Source organism: Misgurnus anguillicaudatus, chromosome 5 (assembly GCF_027580225.2).
Source record: "Misgurnus anguillicaudatus chromosome 5, ASM2758022v2, whole genome shotgun sequence".
In the NCBI taxonomy this organism is placed as follows: Eukaryota; Metazoa; Chordata; class Actinopteri; order Cypriniformes; family Cobitidae; genus Misgurnus; species Misgurnus anguillicaudatus.
In genome coordinates, this window is record NC_073341.2 from 1 (window position 1) to 20,923 (window position 20,923).

The 20,923-nt window shown below is 36.6% G+C and overlaps 1 long non-coding RNA gene across 2 annotated transcripts; it reads right to left on the reverse strand.

The window, feature by feature from the left end:
- Nucleotides 1–14,016: 14,016 nt before the first annotated feature.
- LOC129435325 (uncharacterized) lies at nucleotides 14,017–17,115 on the reverse strand. 2 transcript variants are annotated; one of them, XR_012369456.1, is made up of 3 exons: nucleotides 16,691–17,115; nucleotides 15,767–15,890; nucleotides 14,017–15,032 (listed from the first exon to the last, which is right to left on the reverse strand). It is a non-coding gene; the product is annotated as an uncharacterized lncRNA (long non-coding RNA). The 2 variants fall into 2 exon arrangements; XR_012369455.1 differs by lacking the exon at nucleotides 16,691–17,115 and having other exon boundaries at nucleotides 15,767–16,498.
- Between the last annotated feature and the right edge of the window lie 3,808 nt (nucleotides 17,116–20,923).

The window sequence follows — 20,923 nt, forward strand, 5'->3', positions numbered from 1 at the left end:
ACGCGGCATATGTACGACCTCAATACCCATAAATGTTAACTCTCTGACGTCATGTTTTAAACTGTTGAAATGTCTCGCTACCGGTGATTTCTCATCATGTTTACGAATGCAACACTTGTGCTCACATATCCTAGTCTTCAATTCACGCTTGGTCTTACCAACATAGTACAAATCGCATGGACATTTTAACAAGTATACCACATACTTTGTGTTACAAGTAATCCTACCTCTAACACAAATGGTTTATCCAAGGTGGTGTGCTTAAAAATTTGTCCTTTTATCATAGCGTAACAATGAACACAGTTATGGCATGGAAAATTGCCACTAGGAATGTGTGATAAAAAATGAGAACGTGTAGTAGATAGATCTGTTTTTACTAAAACATCACGTAAGTTTGGAGATCTCTTATAGAAGTGTCTAGGTGGAATGGTGAAGCAAGTTGCAATCTGTGGATCTGTCTCTAAGATGTGCCAGTGTTTTCTTACTATATGTTTTAAAGACTCTGAAATAGGACTGTACGTGGAGACCAGCGGTAAGCTCTGTTGGACCACATCCTTCTGTTTGGGCTGTAATAAATCTGTTCTTTGTATCTGTCTTACTCTACTAAGATGTTGTTGTAGTATTGGATTCTTATACCCCCTATCATTAAAGCCGTCCCACAAGTTTTTTGCGTGTATTTCAAACGTATCTTGTGAAGCGCAAATACGTTTAACGCGTGTAAACTGACTGTAAGGTAAACTTTGTTTTAAAGCAGGCGAATGATAACTCCTATAATGTAAGAAGGTATTCCTATCAGTCTCTTTCTTGTACAATTCAGTGTCTAAAACATTACCCAATTTTTTCACCAACACATCCAGAAAAGCGATTTTCTCATTGTCATATTCAAGAGTGAATTTTATAGACCTCATTTTCGTGTTCATATGTTCATGGAACTCTAGCAAAAGATCAACACTGCCGCTCCAAATAAAAAACAAATCATCTATGTATCTCCAATAGTATTTTATAAACTTGAAATATTGATTATTATTGAAAACAAAATCCAACTCAAATTTCCCCATAAACAAATTTGCGTAATTTGGGGCCATAGGTGAACCCATTGCTGATCCTCTAAGCTGGAGATAATATTCATTCTGAAACTTAAAGTAATTATTATTACTATTTTTGAAGCTTGAACTGTGAGTGCTGTCCCTTTCTTACATTTTATGACATTATTCACATTGAGGGATTCAGCACCCAGTTTTATTGACCCCATTATCAGTAAGTGTGAGCGTGTTGTTGCACAGAAGATTAATACACATTTATCAAATTCAATTCAATTCAATTCAATTTTATTTATATAGCGCTTTTCACAATACTCAATTGTTTCAAAGCAGCTTTACATTAATAGAAGCAGTAAAAGCACAGAAAAACGACAGATAGCATAACATAATACACAATAGCATAAGCAGTCAAATTTGCTGCGGCTATGACGCGACATTATGAGCGAGCATATTACTAATGTAACGTCTAGAAGAAGAAGCTAAATTAAGCCCAAGCAGGCTACCTCCCTGGGGTAAAAAACCCCCTAGGAGAAAAAAAACAAAAACCCGGGTTGTTTAGCCGAGGAAATAAAAATAAAAGTCCTAGGAGGGAAAAACCCTTGGGAGATATACATGTATATACACACATATAAACGGATAAGGAGCTTAAGGGGAGATTAAGCAGAGATTAAGCGGATATTAAGCGGGTCCTGCCGGTGGTCGTTGGTCAGGCATCAGCTGGGCATCACATTGAAGGACGACCAGTAGATCAGAGGTGTGCCGACTTTCACATCTACCGGAACTTGGTCTGTTTGTCCCATTGTCCTCAGGGTCAATGGGACCCAGGGACGAGACAGGGAGAGAAAAACAAAATCATATTAGCGTAGGGGCCGTTCACATGTAATGCAAGTGTCACACAGTGATGTGGTTTAATCAGCTTAGTTTCAGACAGACTAACTATTGAGGCATAATTGTTTTATCCACAGTTGAGGATTTTGCAAATTGGGGGCCCACTGCGACGGTATATATGGTAACTAAGGGTCACCTTCCGATTTTTAAGAGAAAATGAAACCTGTCGACCCGTTTGACTAAGGCCTGTAACCCCACTGTCGTCGTTAATGCAGGTTCAGTGGCAAACGGGTCTGTATGGCATACTAATCACAAGACACAAGAAAGCGCCAAAATCGCAACCCGACCATACGTGCCAACCCGTTTGACTAAGGCCGGAAGCCCCACTGTCGTCGTTAATGCAGGTTCAGTGGCAAACGGGTCTGTATGGCATACTATTCGCAATAGAAAGAAAGCGCCAAAATCACAACCCAACCATACGTGCCAACCCATTTGACTAAGGCCAAAAGCCCCACTGTCGTCGTTAATGCAGGTTCAGTGGCAAACGGGTCTGTATGGCATACTATTTGCAATACAAAAAAAGCGCCAAAATCACAACCCAACCATACGTGCCAACCCGTTTGACTAAGGCTGGAGGCCCCACTGTCGTCGTTAATGCAGGTTCAGTGGCAAACGGGTTTGTATGGCATACTATTCACAAGAACACAAAAGTTCCAAAATCGCAATCCGACTATAGGTTAAGATAAGGTTTTTATTTATTTATTTGGTTGGTCTGTGTTATGACCGCGAGTGCTTTGTTCCGTACAGATAACTATTTCAAGTTAAGTACTTTTACTAGACAAATTATGCGAATGCTTTGTTGAAGAGAAAAGTTTTAAGTCTAGATTTAAAGTTATCTACTGTCTCTGATTTTCGGACGTCGGTTGGTAAATCATTCCATAGCTTAGGGGCTAAGTAGGAAAAGGATCTGCCACCTTTAGACACTTTTGATATTTTAGGGATAATTAAGAGGCCAGAATTTTGTGACCGCAATGCACGTGATGGATTGTATTCTGATAATAATTCTCTAAGATATGAGGGTGCTAGGCCATTTAAGGCTTTGTAGGTGATTAGTAATATTTTAAATTGTATACGATATTTAACTGGTAGCCAGTGTAAAGATGCCAGAATTGGGCTTATGCGGTCATACTTCTTAGTTCGAGTAAGAACTCTTGCAGAAGCGTTTTGAACTAGCTGAAGCTTGTTGACCTGTTTTGCATGGCATCCTCCGAGTAACGAGTTACAATAGTCTATTCTAGAGGTCATAAAAGCGTGGATAAGCTTCTCTGCATCTGATGCAGACAACATATGGCGTATTTTTGAGATATTTCTAAGGTGGAAGAATGCTGTGCGGCAGACATTGGAGATATGGCTGTCGAAGGATAAACTGCTGTCGAACATCACACCTAAATTCTTAACCGTGGAGGTTGGCACCACAGTGCAGCCATTTATGGGCAACTTGTAATCTGTCATATTATATTTGTAGCGATTCGGTTCGATAACAAGTATCTCTGTCTTATTGGAGTTTAGCATAAGAAAGTTATGTGACATCCAGTCACTTATATCGCTGATGCAGTCTGATAGTTTAGAAAAATTTTGTGTTTCACTAGGATGCGAGGAGATGTAAAGCTGTGTGTCATCTGCATAGCAGTGAAACTGTATGTTATGATTTCTGATAATATCTCCCAGAGGTATCATATATAACGAGAACAGGATAGGACCTAAAACTGATCCCTGCGGTACGCCGTATTTAACCAGGGAGTGATGTGACTCCTCCTCATTTACATAAACAAAGTGATAGCGATTGGTTAGATACGATCTGAACCAAGCTAGCGCCTGACCACTGATGCCAACATAGTTTTCTAGCCTATTAAGTAAGATTGTGTGATCTATTGTGTCAAAGGCTGCACTAAGGTCTAATAATATAAGGAGTGATATTTCACCACGGTCGGATGTTAGGAGAAGGTCATTTGTAACTCTAAGCAGCGCTGTCTCTGTGCTATGGTGGGGCCTGAATCCTGATTGGAACTTTTCATACGTACTATTATTTGCTAAGAATGTGCGTAGCTGGCTTGCCACTACCTTTTCTAATATTTTGGAAAGAAAAGGGAGATTTGAGATTGGTCTAAAGTTATTTAGATCTCCCTGGTCAAGGTTTGGTTTTTTAATGAGCGGTCTAATAACTGCTAGTTTGAAAGCTGTTGGTACGTAGCCTAATTCTAATGATGAGTTAAAGACATTTAGTACTGGGTTAGACACTATAGGGAATACCTCTTTGAGTAATTTTGTGGGAACAGGGTCCAATATACAGGACGATGATTTGGATGATGCTACTAATTTAGATAGCTCATCTATTGTAGTAGGTTTAAATGACTCAAGATGTTCGTATGGTAGGCAAGCATTAAATGTATTACTGGGTAGAGTGGTGGCTGCTTGGGTACCTACAATGTTTTCCCTAATAATCATAATTTTCTTAGTAAAGAAGTTCATGAAGTCGTTACTATTGTGTGGGAGTTTATTAGTGGGTTCTGTTTGTTCTTTATTTCTAGTCAGTTTCGCAACTGTGCTAAAGAGGAAACGAGGGTTATTATGATTTTCTTTAATAAGATTGCTGAGATACGTAGATCTGGCGATTTTTATAGCCTGTCTGTAGTGTTTAACACTCTCTTTCCATGCTGCACGCCATACCTCTAACTTTGTGCTTCTATAATTTCTTTCCATTTTCCTAGTTGCCTTTTTGAGTGCTGCTGTGTGATGATCATACCATGGAGCTGGCGTGTTTTCTTTGCTTCTCTTTTTTCGAATTGGAGCTACGGCATCCAATGTGTTAGAACAAATACTGTTCAGGTTTTCTATTACAATATCTAGATCTTCAGGGTTATCTGCTACATGTTTCATTTGGGACAGGTCTGGAAGAGTGCTAATAAAGTTATCTTTAGTGGTGGAAATTATTGTTCTGGCTAGTCGGTAGCGTATTGTGGATCGAGTGATCATATCTAGAAGTACCGTGTATGAGACAAGGCAATGGTCTGAAACTGCATCGCTCTGAGGTAATATCTCGATTTCATTAATATTGAGCCCGAGTGACAGAATTAAGTCTAATGTGTGCCTATGAGTATGCGTGGGCCCTGTCACGTTTTGTCTAATATTGAGAGAATTTAGAATATCCATAAATGCTAATCCTAATGTATCTGTTGGGTTATCAACATGTATATTAAAGTCACCAACGATAAGAGCTTTATCTACAGTGACTACGAGGTCAGACAGGAAATTTGATATTTCTTTAAGAAAATCTACATGATGGCCCGGAGGTCTATAGATTGTAGCAAGGACAAAAGAGAGCTGTTTATGGTTACGATCAGTTATTTCCATATTTAATAGCATTATTTCAAAAGAATTAAATTTTAGTTTGGATTTATGGTTTACTTTAAAAACATTTTTGTATATTGTAGCTACACCACCCCCTCTCCCCTTTAAACGCGGTTCATGTTTATAATAGTAGTCTTGTGGGGTGGATTCGTTTAAACTAATGTAATCGTCTGCTTTAAGCCAGGTTTCTGTTAAAGAGAGTGCATCTAAGTTTTGGTCAGTAATTATTTCATTGACAATAGGTTCTTTATTGGTAAGCGATCTAATGTTAAGAAGGCCGAATTTTAACATTCGAGGTTCATCTGTAAACGTATTGTTTTCTAATTTTATGTTAGTAAGATTTGTACGAGACGAGGTAAACGGTGCTCTGTATTCGTTTGTTCGAGGAACGCACACAGTTGAAATGTGTTGATACTCTGGTAAGATAGACTCTAAGTTCTGGGATATATGTGATCTTGACATGTCAGAGCTACTAACAGATGGACGGGTAGGCCGATCTATCTGTTTCCTGACCTGGGCCCTGGGTAGTCAAACTGTATTAGAATTTAGAGTATTGGTCAGATTTCTAGAGAGTATAGCATTTCCTTCCGATGACGGATGAAGGCCATCTCTCTTTAGCAGGTCAGGTCTCCCCCTGAAGTGTTTCCAATTATCTATAAACCCTACGTTATGCTGAGGGCACCATTTTGACATCCAGTGGTGAAGAGACACTAATCTGCTATAAGTTTCATCACCCCGGTAGGCGGGGAGGGGACCAGAGCAAATTACATTATCTGACATTGTTTTTGCAATTTCACACACCTCTTTAATAGTATCTTTGGTGATCTCTGACTGGCGGAGTCTGGTGTCATTTGCGCCGGCATGAATAACAATTTTAGAAAACTTACGCTTAGCATTAGCCAGTACTTTAAGTTTGGATCTAATGTCAGACGATCTGGCTCCCGGTATACAGTCAACTATGGTGGCTGGTGCCTCAATGTTCACGTTCTGTATCGAGTCTCCAATAACAAGGGCACCTTTAACAGATGTCTCAGCCAGTGTATTGTTTAGAATGTCGAATCTGTTAGAAATTACTAGGGGGGACTTCAATGGCCATCGAATATGATTACGCCGCCTGACAGTCACCCAGTTAGTCGGCCGTGTTAAATCAGTTGCCGGAACCGAGCTATGTGTACTACGCGTTGCCGTAGGCGCACCCGAAACAGTGTTTGAAACATTAACATTAGCATTAGCGGTCTTACTGTCCTCAACGTGCGTTCGGATGTGCGCTTCTAGTTCTGCAACCTTCTCCGTCAGCCTTACTACTTCAATACACTTAACACATGTAAACCCCTCTGTGCTGACGGAAGAAGCTTGTGGCAAACAGTGCAGGTTACAATGACAAGCGGAGTATTACCGTTTTCATTTTGGGCGATGGCGTCTCTGTTCGCCTGAACGCGGTCCGTGAAGCTGCATCGAGACCGGTGCTCGCTCGCTGGCTGCCTCGTACGTCTCCGGGTGTCAGGAGCCAGGGTGATGTGAGGCATGCTGTACCGCCTGGTGCTAATGCCGGGACACAACTCCTCCACAGCTTCCCGCTCTGGTGAGGAAAGGTCTGAAAAACATACATCGGATGAGTCCGCCATTAGATCGAAAAGGAAGGCAGATTTACAGTAAACAAACAGTGAGGAAACGGTAAACAAACTTCAGCCGGCACGTTTGTTGAAGCTAGCGGGCTATATGCTAACACTAAGTGTTTACCAGTGATAAATCGATTTAGTTATAAATACTGTTGAATAATCGTCACGCTAAAGTATTCCTAAGATGAACTAATAAGTTATATTATATAGATAGTAACAAGATAGTAAGAAAATAGGATTTGGATGATGAACTCGACGGAGCTCCGATAACAGTGTTGCCACTCCACTCTCTCTTGCGTCTCTCTCTAGGGTTTTAATGAAGCGCTCGCATTAATGGCATCAGGTTTAAGAAGGTTGCGGTCATGACGGTGTTGCTCTTGTTTTTTTTGTCCACCCATCAAGTGACTTGTTATAATGAGTAAAAAATTAACAAATAAAAAAATTGAGTAAACTACTGCCCCGCCCCCCGATAATATCGTGTATCGCCGATCTCACAGGCTGACGATAGGACGATCTGAAAATAGGGCATATCGCCCAACACTATCTCCACCCCAAACTTCATCATGAGCCGCAGGTGCACGAGGGCGGAGCTTCTCCTCGGTAAAAGGATAAATCAAATCAATACAACATACCACACAAAATAATAATAAATACAAAACACGGCCGTAACAAAGTCAATGGTAATGTATTTCATGATTTGCTTTACAGGCTTGCAGAGGTGATATGATGAAGACTTAAACATCCTTGACACAAATGAAGGCACAACTTAAAGAGAACGTTCAATGAAAATTCTGTCATCATTTACTCATCCTCGTGTTGTTTTAAACCTGTATGCATTAGTTTTTTCTGATTAACACAAAAGAAGATATTTTGAGCAATGATGGTAAACCCACAGCAGATAGTGACCATTGACTTCCATAGTAGGAATAAAAAAATGATGGAATTTAATAGGTACCATCAACTGTGTGCTAATTATCATTTTTCAAAATATTTTCTTCATCATTTATCAAAACACTTCCGAAATATTTTTTCCTACTATGGAAGTCAATGGTAATGTATTTCATTATTTGCTTTACAGGTTGCAGAGGTGATATGATGAAGACTTAAACATCCTTGACACAACTGAAGGCACAACTTAAAGAGAACGTTCAATGAAAATTGTGTCATCACTTAGTCATCCTCGTATTGTTTAAACTTGTATGCAGCATTAGTTATTTCTGATTAAAGCAACACTATGTAGTTTTTTTTACCTTTAAATAATGTCTCTAAAATTATTTCAGTCATAGAACAACTTTTAACTGGACAATTTGTACTGTTGCTGCAACCTGAGCAGCCTCCTAGCTGCTACAAGCACACTCTGAAAGTGGCGGTGGAGGATAGGAAACACAGCCCCGCCCCTTCCCCTGCCTGCAGAAGAGTGTCTGATACCAGGCACTGTTGCGCTTTTCAACCACATGGGGGAGCTGTAAGTCATTTTTACATGAAAACTACATAGTGTTGCTTTAACACAAAAGAAGATATTTTGAGGAATGATGGTAAACCCACAGCAGATAGTGACCATTGACTTCCATAGTAGGAATAAAAATGATGGAATTTAATAGGTACCATCAACTGTGTGCTAATTATCATTTTTCAAAATATTTTCTTCATCATTTATCAAAATACTTCCGAAATATTTTGTTCCTACTATGGAAGTCAATGGTAATGTATTTCATGATTTGCTTCACAGGCTTGCAGAGGTGATATGATGGATATGATGACGACCTAAACATCCACGACACAACTGAAGGAACAACTTAAAGAGTTCAATGAAAATTCTATAATCATTTACTCATCCTTGTGTTGTTTTAAACCTGTATGCATTAGTTTTTTCTGATTAACACAAAAGAAGATATTTTGAGGAATGATGGTAAACCCACAGCAAGATAGTGACTATTGACTTCCATGGTAGGAATAAAAAAAGGATGGAATTTAATAGGTACCATCAACTGTGTGCTAATTATCATTTTTCAAAATATTTTCTTTATCATTTATCAAAATACTTCCAAAATATTTTTTCCTACTATGGAAGTCAATGGTAATGTATTTCTTTATTTTCTTTTAGAGGCTTGATGAAGACTTAACCCCCTGGGGTCCAAAAACGCGGGGCCGCGTTTTGACGGGTTTTTTCCTTATCATGGCAGAATCAACTTAAAATACTCCATCATTAATAATCATACACTTACGTGTTTGACATCATTTGAAACGGTAAAGGGTCTTCTTTAATATGTGTTCATTCACAATAACAACAGATCTTTGTGTTTTTGTCAAATAAAGAAAATAAACAGGGTGTGCATCCAGACATTTCTGTCTCCGCCAGCTGTCTCTCAAAACACAAAAATCAATTGAAACTCCGCGAATACTCGTCACACAAGCATGATACACATATCCAAAGAAAGCCTGAAATGTCTACTTTTAAACAAGCTAAATATAATCGAAAACAAATATTGCCTGTTTATGTAATCTGCATTGAAGTAAAGAGAGTTTTTCCTGGCTGACTTCATTATCTTTAATTTGGTCACGCCCACAGCTGTTGACATGGTAATGAAGACACGAGCTGTTCCATAACAAGCAAAGCGTAAAGTTTGATCAGATTTAAAGACTTTTACCGCATGTTTGGGAGATAAACTTTACACACACGTGAGGAATATCTTCATTTATGTCTGGACATTGAGGAAGAGAAGCATTTATCTTTAACGTTACCTAAGAATAACAATGGAGAACGCACTGGAGCTGGATTAGAAGTAAGTAACGTTAACAGTTAATTTATACCATTTATATTTGCTATCATGTAACTTAATATGCTCATGGCTTGTGCAGTTCAGCCTACATACAGTAACGTTAAGCAACCTTAGCAGACTGCACGCTTCGGATTTAAAAACTTTTGCATTGTTTACAAACGGACGCGATCTCACGTAATGGCGGATTTCACTGTTGCATGTAACAGTGTTAAACACAGTTATTCACTTATATCCTTCATGGAAACTTTCAGTAAGCCTGAACTGCTGTATCTTTTAAGTGTGTGCTGTAATATGATTCCATGTTTACATGCTTATTTACAAACAAATCCGCGTGACCTCCCGTAATGGCGGATATATGTTACATGTTGTACAGTGTTAGACACAGTTATTATTCACTTTCGTATCCTTCATGGCAACTTTGAGTAATGCACCGCTGCGGGATTTGCTGTAAAATGATTCCATATTGTTTACATGCAAGGCAATTCCATACATTGCGCTTTACACGCAACACCGTTTTTATGAGCGCCGCGTGACACGTAGACGCGAGCTCGCGCACATGGACGTGCCATATGCGATGTGTTTTTAAAGTTCATACGCGCTTACAGAAACACGTTTAAAACAGAAGCTAGACGATAAGGGGATGGGCATCTGAAAACAGTCATCTGAAAACAGCTTTTTATATTAATTGCTGCAGATGTTTATCTGAGATTAAGTTTATGTACAAGATAGTATAATGTAACTTAGTATCAGTGACATTTACCCATCAGTTATATAAGTAAGGGTATTTCTGTGGACAATTTATGCTAACAGCTGTTTATAACTCTCTTAGAGGTCTGCATCTCTCTCATCAGTACAAAACTACGAAGTTTTGTTTCCAAATGAACCTAAAATGTCCTACTAACCATCATTTCTATTTTGATTATATTGTTAACTTAATAAACCTCAAACAAACATGTACATTTGTCCTCACATTCTTTACTGTAGTTCATTCTCACATTCCTGCCTCATTATGCAGCTCATTATGCGAGCCTTTGTTTGCTAGCTGTCAATCAATCCTTCTCGCATACGGCCCCTCTAAACAAAAAGTGTCTTACAATTTCTAAATCAATACATTATTTCATGTGAATAAGTAGGCATGGTGATTGTCACATCATTTTAAAGCAAAAAACCCTAGACTACTATATTCTGTTTAGGAAAGTCTTGTTAAAACATGTTTAGTATGGGTTTTGTGGACTTATATCAGTGACTTAAAAATTTTGCTTTTTTAAAAACCACGCATAAACATTTTTCTCTCAAAAATACAAACATGTTGGTTGTCACAATTTTTACTCATGCATGAATTGCTCATCTTCAAAAAATCTTTCAGCAGTAATTCCTACATGAAATGAAACTTTGGAGTCTTGGCTTTAAATGTGTATACTTTTTACTTTTCGAATGTATTGTAACAGGAAGTAATTAACCATCAAAGACACTCTGACACAATGTGACAACCAACCCCATCACGGGGTTGGTTGTCCCTAGAGGTTCAATAGGATTTCAATGATAAATTGAGATCTGAAAAGATAATGTGTAACTTTTTAGTTTTTTAAGCTAGAAACTCCAAATAAGTTTTAATATGAGTCCAACCCTCTGATAGTTGTTATTAATGCCCCTGATGTTTAAACAATGGGATTAAAGTGGGTGATCAGTTACTTGAATAGGCTTAATGCCCAGGTGCACTATGAACTTCGGCCAGCTCCTTGTTTCCTGTCTGCCATTATTGGACAAACTGATTAATCCAGGTGTGTCTGATTATTGTTGTTGTGACTACTGAGGTCAGGCACACCTGGATTAATCAGTTTGTCCAATAATGGCAGACAGGAAACAAGAAGCTGGCTGAAGTTAAGGAAGTAGTGCAGCTGGGCATAAAGCCTATTGTCTACTGTGTTGAGAAATAAAATGAAATATTTTTTAGTGTTAAAACCTCTTTATTTAATGCTTTATTTTATTTAAAAAGCCAACAAAAACAAACAAACAAACAGACAAACAGTCTTAAAAGGTCTACATGTCCAATATTCTTATGTGACAACCAACCCCGCAAGCTATGTGACAACCATCCCCATCTGACTTCTTGACAAACATGCTAAGCTAGCTGCCAAACGGCTTTAACTTGATCGCTAAAAGATGATTCAAAATAAGGCTAATACTTTTAGCTTTTTAATTAGTGTTTTGTTTTTGAATGATTAATATCCTACAAGATCTCAACACAAAAACAACACCAACATGAAAATTTACTCTGACCCATAAAAATAAAAAATTGTCTCCTAACCTCAATGTTTTGTGTCTGCTCAGCAAATTTTCAAGTGCAAACGAGTAAGCTATTAAAGGCTAACAGATTGATATCAAAATTGTACCACAGCACCATGTAGTTTGTCTGGAATAAGCAGTGTGACAACCAACCCGTGAGACAACCAGCCCCGGTCTCCCCTATTTTAGCCCAGTTTGTGCTGAACGCAGTGGTATGAGACACTTGCCATTATTATGTTTAAAAAGCACCTGAAAAAAGACCAAATGTAAGAGCATGTCAGAACCTCTGAAAGTGTCCCTTGACATCCTTGACACAACTGAAGGCACAACTTAAAGAGATTATTCAATGAAAATTCTGTAGCCTAATCACTTACTCATCCTCGTGTTGTTTTTAAACCTGTATGCATTAGTTTTTTTCTGAATAACATAAAAGAAGATATTTTGAGGAATGACAGTAAACCCACAACAGGTGACCATTGACTTCCATATTAGGAATAAAAAAATTATGGAATTTAATAGGTAACATCAACTGTGTGCTAATTATAATTTTTGAAAATATTTTCTTCATCATTTATCAAAATACTTCCAATTTTTTTTCCTACTATGGATGTCAATAGTAATGTATTTCATTATTTGCTTTTAGAGGCTTGCAGAGGTGATATGATGAAGACTTAAACATCCTTGACACAACTGAATGCACAACTTAAAGAGATAGTTCAATAAAAATTCTGTCATCATTTACTCATCCTCGTGTTGTTTAAAACCTGTATGCAGCATTAGTTTTTCTGATTAACACAAAAGAAGATATTTTGAGGAATGATGGTAAACCCACAGCAGATAGTGACCATTGACTTCTATAGTAGGAATAAAAAAATGATGGAATTTAATAGGTATCATCAACTGTGTGCTAATTATCATTTTTCAAAATATTTTCTTCATCAATTATCAAAAAACTTCCGAAATATTCTTTCCTACTATGGTATGGGCTGAATTCTGTGTCTAAATTATTTAATCAAACATACAGTATTTGAGAGCAAAACTATTAAATTGTTGTAAAAAAAATTTATTCGCATTTAAAAAATGTTATCTTAAAATTATTTTAGTTACAAAATACAGTAATTGTTAACCAAATTTTTTGCAATATGAATTTTTCTTTGAGTAATTTCATCGCGTGTCCCTACATTTTGCTCTCTGCTACGCTGTTTTTGTTTGCGGATCAAAAATCTTTGCTTTTGAGTCAAAAAGTTTTGGATGCAAGTTACAAGTGTCTCAGTGGGCGGGATCAACCTTGTTGAATGAAAGACCCGTTTCTATTGGCCCCTACTGTCACCATTTGGCCACGCCCACCACGGAAGTCTGCCTGTAGAACGAGGAGAGCGATGCTCTGCTATGGAGAGCGGCATATTGTTTGTAAGGTACAAAAGATAATTTAATGTCATAAACTCTGTGGAATGTGTATAAAAATGAATAGCTTGTGTATAACTATCCATATGTTTTAATCTCTCTTATTTAAATATGCAACGTTAGTTATTAGCATTAGCTTCCGGAGGCTATTGCGTCCAGAGTTTGCTTTATCCAGCTAACGTTAAGTCTTACACAGATATTAATACCACACTTTTATTAGTAAGTTAATCACTTACTGCATACGGACATAAAATGTACTCATGATGTGACGCAATCTTGCAAGTTTGCTGTTGCAGGCTGAATATTTTTGCGTAATTGACTACTAAATTAGTATTTCTTTTTTTGAATAGAAATGATAAATTATACAATTATTTTATACAATTAATTCTAGCATAGCAGTTATGACATATAATAGAGTAAGATCAGGTGGGCATTTAATGACATTGATAGATCCAAATATGACTATGCCAAAAATGTTAGATTAAACCGATACAAGGAGCAAGTCCAGTTCACTAGTTCTTAGTTTCACTAGACCTCTCTAGTCAGGAAAATGACTTTGTCCATTGCTCAAAGATAGACAACTCTGTGGTGAGTTAATGCTTTTACTCAACCACAAGGTACAGAGATGAGAGCATCAGGCAAGGGACAAAATGATAAAGAATAAAATAAAAATGGTTTATTGAATAATCTTAGCTGCACTGTCAATGGTCTGTCTGACTTGTCTTGTAACATATTTTGGTAACACTTTACAATAAGGTTCATTAGTTAATATTAGTTAATGTATTAACTAACATGAACAAACTATGAGCAATACATTTGTTACAGTATTTATTAATCTTTGTTAACGTTAGTTAATATAAATAAAGCTTTATTTGCTTGTTCATGTTAGTTCACAGTGCATTAACTAACATTAACAAAATTTTTATAAAAGTATTGGTAATTGTTGAAATTAACAAAGATGAATAAATGCTGTATAAGTGCAGTTCATTATTAGTTCATGTTATTAATGTAGTTAACTAATGTTAACTAATGAACCTTATTGTAAAGTGTTACCCATATTTTAAACAACATATAAAGTATTACACAATGCTTCTTTGTCTTATGACATTATCAAAAATCTTTAGCCGGAGGAGACCACTGATATACCTATATCTACTTATAAAGACAATGCATCACCCAACATAAATAATCTGCAGTAATGAAACAAGCAAAATAGTTTAGGATAAAATGAATGAATATGAAAAAATGTGTAAATGTAAATAAATATATTGGTAACTAAACAAAATTAATTAATAAAATCCAATAATTAAGAAATTTTGATACGAAGATCTTTTAAAAGTAGCAGGTAGACCAGACTTTAATGACAAACTGTGATTGTGACATAAAAGTAATGTGTGCTTCTTGTGTTGCAGGAATGATTGGGAGGATTGTAATCAGAGAGGCCAAGAAAGATGTCAATATCACTTTGTAATGCAAGATCTGTTGTGGAGAGGATGCATTGTGTGGCATCCTCATCTCTGCTGTTGACTTCAAACAATTCAATTTTGTTCACATTTATTTGTATAGTGCTTTGAACAGTTTTGAAGTCCTCGTGATGGCCGATGTCAACTTTCCTTATGTGTAGGGTCATCGGATAGAGACAGGATCTAGACTGGAGCTGGTGTAATCTGAAGTTTAAAAAAAAGCAAATAGAGAAAATTTCCATAGCTGCTGTTTAGAGCTTTTTAGGTTAAGGATAATTTAAAAAAAAGTTATTTATAAACTTAATGCAAAGTTACAGGATGAAATTATGTTTATGCACACTGAAGAGGTGTCTTTAAGTTAGATTTAAACTGGGAGGGAGTGTCTGAACAGTGTCAGTAAGGCTGTTCCACAGTTTCCATAGGTGGAAAAAAACTTGCCCTGCTTTGGTAGATTTTGCTATCCGAGGAACTACTAAAAGTCTGGAGTTTTGAGATATTAAGGAGCATGATTGTTTGTAGCATACTAGAAGTTCTGTCTGTAGGAGCTAAACCATTTGGGACTTATAAGTGAGTAGCAATATTTTGTAATCGATACAGAATTTAACTGGTAACTATTGTAGAGATGCTAAATTTGGGGTTATATGAACTTGCGTGACCTTGTAAGAACTCTAGCAGCTGGGATTTTGCACGTATTGTAGCCTATTAATTAAGGATGCAGGAGAACCACCCAGTAATCTACTCTAGATGTCATAAATGCATGAACAAGGTTCTTCACATCGGAGACGATTGATATGTTCTGCTGGAAGAAGGCTGCTTTTGTGATGTGAGATATGGGTTTCAAAAGAAAGATTTCTGTCTAATAAAAGTCATTTACTGTATTTGGTGAGGTGACCAACGTCCTTTCATTTGAAAACTGTACTCTAAATTATTCTGCTTACAGCTCTTTGGTCCCATGAGTTGTCCAAGTATCTTCATGTAACTTTTTTTTTATCAGATCTTGGAATCCCCAGCCATCCTTCCTGTCATTGCCTGACTTCAATGTAACCTCTAGTGAAGAATCATCTGAGAAATAAATACAAATTACTGAGATACAAAACAAGTGTTGTATATTAAATGTCTTACTAAACATTACATGGGCCTTTGGACAAAACATTTTGGGGCGGTTTCCCGGACAGGTATTAGACTAGTCCTAGACTAAAATAAATGTAAGAGCTGTCAAAACTGAAAACTACTTAAAATACATCAGTGCATTTTGTTTTGCCTCAAAATGCACGCAAGTAATGTTTTTAGTAAGGCATGTTTGTTAAACCTTGTTATATTTCCTAATTAAACTAAGACCTAATCCTGGTTTAAGCTATTCCCTGTCCAGAAAACCGGCCTTAACTGCTTTTTTCATTTGTAAATGGATTTGAATAAAAGGCATCTGCTATGTGAATAAACATACATTCAAATTTCTTCAACTGGATATTGTTTGAATACATAAACATTTACATAAGTGCCATTACAGGATTAATTCTTCACGTATTAAGTAATATTTAAGCAGTATCAACACTGAGAACTTCCAATGTAAAACTAACTTGGGGAAAATATAGTCGTGCAATTACATAATATGTAATATTAATATTTTTTTATGTCCGTATGCAGTAAGTGATTAACTTACTAATAAAAGCGTGCTATTAATATCTGTGTAAGAATTAGCTGTATAAAGCAAACTCTGGACGCAATAGCCTCCGGAAGCTAATGCTAATAACTAACATTGCATATTTAGATAAGAGAGATTAAAACATATGGATAGTTGCACACAAGCTATTCATTTTTATACACATTCCACAGAGTTTATGACATTAAATGATCTTTCGTACCTTACAAACAATATGCCGCTCTCCATAGCACAGCCTCGCTCTCCTCGTTCTACAGGCAGACTTCCGTGGTGGGCGTGGCCAAATGGTGACTGTAGTGGCCAATAGAAACGGGTCTTTCATTCGGTTGATCCCGCCCACTGATACGCTTGTAACTTGCATCCAAAACTTTTTGACTCAAAAGCAAAGATTTTTGATCCGCAAACAAAAACAGCGTAGCAGAGAGCAAAATGTAGGGACACGCGATGAAATTACTCAAAGAAAAATTCATATTGCAAAAAATTTGGTTAACAATTCCTGTATTTTGTAACTAAAATAATTTTAAGATAACATTTTTTAAATGCGAATTAATTTTTTTTACAACAATTTAATAGTTTTGCTCTCAAATACTGTATGTTTGATTGAATAATATTGACACAAAATTCAGCCCATACTATGGAAGTCAATGGTAATGTATTTCATGATTTGCTTTACAGGCTTGCAGAGGTGATATGATGAAGACTTAAACATCCTTGACACAACTGAAGGCACAACTTAAAGAGAACGTTCAATGAAAATTCTGTCATCATTTACTCATCCTCGTGTTGTTTTAAACCTGTATGCATTAGTTTTTTCTGAATAACACAACAGAAGATATTTTGAGGAATGATGGTAAACCCACAACAGATAGTGACCATTGACTTCCCTAGTAGGAATAAAAAAATGATGAATTTAATAGGTACCATCAACTGTGTGCTAATTATCATTTTTCAAAATATTTTCTTCATCATTTATCAAAACACTTCCGAAATATTTTTTTCCTACTATGGAAGTCAATGGTAATGTATTTCATTATTTGCTTTACAGGCTTGCAGAGGTGATATGATGAAGACTTAAACATCCTTGACACAACTGAAGGCACAACACAAAGGGATAGTTCAATGAAAATTCTGTCATCATTTACTCATCCTGGTGTTGTTTAAAACCTGTATGCATTTTTTTTTTATTAACACGGACGAAGACATTTTGAGGAATGATGGTAAACCCACAGCTGATAGTGACCATTTACTTCCATAGTAGGAATAAAAATGATGGAATTTAATAGCTACTACAACTGTGTGCTAATTATCATTTTTCAAAATATTTTCTTCATCATTTATCAAATTACTTCCAATTTTTTTCCTACTATGGAAGTCAATGGTAATGTATTTCATTATTTGATTTTAGAGGCTTGCAGAGGTGATATGATGAAGACTTAAACATCCTTGACACAACTGAAGGCCCAACTTAAAGAGATTATTCAATGGAAATTCTGTAATCACTTACTCATCCTTGTGTTTAGGGGTGTGCAGCAGAGTCAGTATTTATATCTGTATTTGTATCTGTAACAGTCTCAAAATTATTTGTATCTGTATTTGTATTCGGATGGAACCGGAAGTGGGCGGGTCTTAACCCGGAAGTCTGTCATATTACAATAAAATGGCATTTTAAATGCATTTTTGCTTTTTATTATAATTATAACTTAAATAACTGTAAATATTTATTAAAAATAATAATACAACATTTTAATCAAAAAGACAAATAACTTGATTCTCGTTAGTAATACTCATGTAAAGCAACAACTCATTTTTAAAGCCTCATACAGCTTGTGCCTATGTGCAGGGATGGGCAGTATTTCAAATACATGTATTTAAAATACGTATTTGAAATACAAAATAGTATTTTGTATTTTAAACCCTTTAAAAAAAATTAAATGTAATTTGTATTTAAATACATTTAAGATGCGTATTTTTGTATTTTTAAAATACTCAAAATACTTTGAGCCAGTCAACCAGTGAGGGTGCTGTTTTCATTCATCAACTCGTTCAGACCAGAGCAGGTAAGCAAATATATCTGTGCAGCTTTTAGTGGGCAATAATTGAAATGTTGGAGTGGGGAAAAAAAGCAAGGGCGATTGAATTATTGGGTGTGATGTGATTTGTGTCGCGAAAGGAAATTCAAATTCACACTTGCACATTGGCAGGCAGTTGCACGTTGCACGACTGAGACAGAGTGTGGAACGCTGACAAATAGGCCTACACTTTTGACTTAAAGGAAAACCACAATTTTTAATATTTTGCTATGTTCCCACCTCATCCCAGACAAATCAACACATAACCATCTATCTTCAATGCATGGAGGAAGAGCACCTACCCCGCAGCACCTCGACCCCAGCGCGCAGTATACTGCGCCAGAGGCCGAAGTGCTGCAAACCAAGTGCTCTTCCGCCATACAATATAGTTCTCATTTTTATTCACTTAAAAATCACGTTTTACTTTGTGCAACCATACTTACTCGTGTAACTACTGTCTTTGAATGGGGAAAACATGGAAGTGTATTGTGGCTTCTAAATTCTTCCCTGTTTAGATCCTAAGGAATAAATGGGACTAGGCTAAATGCTAACACATTCATGACACGCGGTGCAAAGATGAAGTGCACATATTGAAAAAAGATAGGCATGTATTCATTCATCTAAGTTGAGGTAAGAACATAGTAAAATATTGAAAAACTGTGGTGTTTTGCTTTAAAGGCCCTTTCACACGTGACGCGGCAAGTGGTAGAATCAGCAGCACACAGTTGCTGATTTCTTTTTAGCTTTGTGCAGTTGAAGCCTTGTTTACACGTTTGCAATTCGCATGCCTCTACTCTACGGCCTGAACCTGCAGGCTCCTCAGTAAACCTACAAGACTTTTATGCTTGATGTGCTCTCCGTTGTATAATTCTGTAAATAGGGACTTTAAGCAACAACTGGGAATGAATCGGCTACGGCGACCGGAAGTATGCTGTCACACCGCCGTAGCCAGGAACGTAAAAATCACTAAGCAACCGTAAACAGGACAGCGCAACGCGGCATTAATTAATTTATTGAGAAACTAAAAAATGTCATTTAAAAAAGCAAGAGAAGGCAATTTTTTTAGATTTAAGCAATACTTGAAAACATTGAATACTTAAAAATCTTTAAAATTAGCTTAAATTTTTTTTTTAACACATATTATATAAAAGACTTGTGGTACAATCATAAACTGATGCAATTACAAAGTCATTTGCCATAAAACATAACATTTATTTACACAATCCCTCACGTTGTAGCGACTACGGCAAATCAGCTGTTCTCCTGTAGTAGACCATTACAGTAGAACGTCGCAAAGTAGCAGTTAAATTCGCGCATGTGCAATACAACGCCAGAATGGCTGTTGCTTAAAGTCCCTAAAGAGAGAGGGCGACTCGTGAGTAATTGTTCTCAAAACCATCAAAAAGCAGCGATGAGAGAAAGTAGTTTGCCGAATAATTTGTCAAACACTTGTGTCGTGAGAAGTAAATACGTTTAATTTTTTTCACATATAAACTGTTTAGGTTGTGGGTCGATGACACATGAAAAAGTTTTTATAAAACATCACTTTACTTGAATGGGTGTTCATAAGGCTGACATGACACATTCATAATCATGACATGACACGTGTCATGAATATGAAGGGGATTTTATGGACATTTATGACAACTGTCATTAAGTGTCATTTGTTCAGTTTTGTCATTTTTATTGCAAAGATGACATTGTTTGAGATGTCTTTGTTATGACAACTTGACATTAACCCATACATCATAACTTGTCATGACAACTTGACATTAACCAAGACAACATAACTGACCACTTTTTACCAGTGATACAAATTGAACACTTAATGACATTTAAATCACAGTTTAATGTAACCCACAAAGCTAGGTAGCTTGTTAAGTTTGATAATTATTGTTTATAATTTATAACAAGTTGTGTTGTATTGGTTTATGTGTCAAGTTGTCATAAAAAAGACATCTCAAACAATGTCATCTTTGCATCAAAAACCACACAACTGAGCAAATGACACTTAATGGCAGTTGTCATAAATGTGCATAAAATCCTCCTCACATTCATGACACATGTCATGCCATGATTAGGTGTCATGTCAGCCTTATGCACACCCCTTCAAGTAAAGTGTTACCAAGTTTTTTTTTCTAGTTTTTTTCATTTCCTACAGGGCAGGGGAAAGCAAGTTTCTAAGCGGTTGCACACATCTAAATGCTTTTTGGCATTCAGAAATAGACAGTGATAGATTTCAGCCTAATAGGGATACTTGCACTGAATCACCAATTTCACATGTATTTTGTGTATTTTCAAAATACAAAATACTGTATTTGTATTTAAATACATTTTTCCTCACAGTATTTTGTATTTGTATTTAA